This window comes from Convolutriloba macropyga, chromosome 1, assembly GCF_964194025.1.
Source record: "Convolutriloba macropyga chromosome 1, txConMacr16.3, whole genome shotgun sequence".
In the NCBI taxonomy this organism is placed as follows: domain Eukaryota; kingdom Metazoa; phylum Xenacoelomorpha; order Acoela; family Convolutidae; genus Convolutriloba; species Convolutriloba macropyga.
Genome location: NC_134468.1, coordinates 87,456,321 through 87,457,889, shown reverse-complemented (window position 1 = coordinate 87,457,889; position 1,569 = coordinate 87,456,321).

Sequence of the window (1,569 nt, the reverse complement as noted above, 5' to 3'; positions counted from 1 at the left end):
GTTTCTTAGAACTAAAATTTGATTGGTTTGTCATTTGTAATATGATCACGTTAACGTCAATTGTATATAAGTTATCTTCAATTATAGTAGGAGTTTTGTTCTCTAATGATTGAAAATTACTGTAAAGACACCTTTAGTGTACTATCGATAAAATTAAAAAATTAGTTCGTATACAATAACATTTGTATTCTCTAAGTGAGCAAAAATCTTGAAGATAGATTTTGTTTAAAAGTCTGTTTTGGGATGAAAATTATTGTTTCGTAAAAAAAAACACAAATCAGCAATATGACAAATAAATATAACTTCAGATATCCAATATTCCTCCATTTTTCTCTTGATACAAATCTACCTCTGAAACGCACAAAGTGCGAGAAAATGTTTGTCAAGCAGCAAATGGCTCGACACAAAAAATCATGTGATAGCGGGACTTTAAAATGTCCCAAATGTCCCCATTTCTATAGAAAGAGGAAAGAGGACTTAACTTACCACCTTGCTAAGCATAAACGCCCCTCAAGATAAGAAACAGTGTGCACTATATGCTTGGAGGAATTTCCAAGTATCTGTTCTCTTCAACAACATAAGAGACGGAAACACGGAACATTGGTCAAATTTTGAATCAAATCCAGCAAAAGCTTGAAAGAAGTACTAGAATTGGAACAATTGGATAAGAACAACGAACAGTTACAGCAGGAACTTAGTGCTTGTCAACATTTCTTTGACAAGACAGATGTAGGACGGGAGACTTAGATGATTTAGTTTTAAATTGTCGAAACTTGTTCCCAGCGAAAATAATAAAAAACTGGAGGAAGTGTTTGAAAAATTAACTGCGCTGCAAAAATAAATTTAGCTCTTGGATTTTCTTTGCGAAATGAGGAAACAGACGAATCGATACTTTTATGCTCATGAGAACAACTCCTTTGTTGAGAAGTCTCATTTATATTGTTCTAATGGGGACTTCGTCTCACTTCAAGATAGATTAGAGAAAATGGATTTGGTTGAGACTTGTGCTCAACAAAGGGCAAATACAAAATGGCGGTATACACTAACTACGTATTTGACATTTTTCTCTGCTCTTCTCCACAATATCCCAATGGGATGTTTAGATGCTGTTATACCTGAACAGTTATTGAGAATCAGATGTAAAGTTTCTTGTTTCGAATGGATACGCAAAGTTTCCATTTTTGGGAGTTTCCATCCTCTTAACCTATGGATAGCTTTTTTATAGGTCAATTTTCTCGTGTATGAGGCGGATATTCGCGAGAAGTCCTTTCCCAAGAGGCTTCACAAAAGTGAGCGACCTATAGAGCTTTTTGTTGTATTCCATAACATTCCTGATGTGGAGTTAACCCTATTGTTTTAATGAAGAACTACCTGGAGTCAATGAAGATAAAGACCGAACACTAGAGGGTAATTGACAATCGGAACAAGTCGTTTGTTTCACAACGCACAACATCTTCGTTAGTATAAGGTTGCTTAACAAGATTTTTCAAAATATACGCCCTCTATTAAAAAATTTCATTATAGACACTCTTTCGAAAGGTTTTTGCGATTTTCTGAACAAGAAACGTT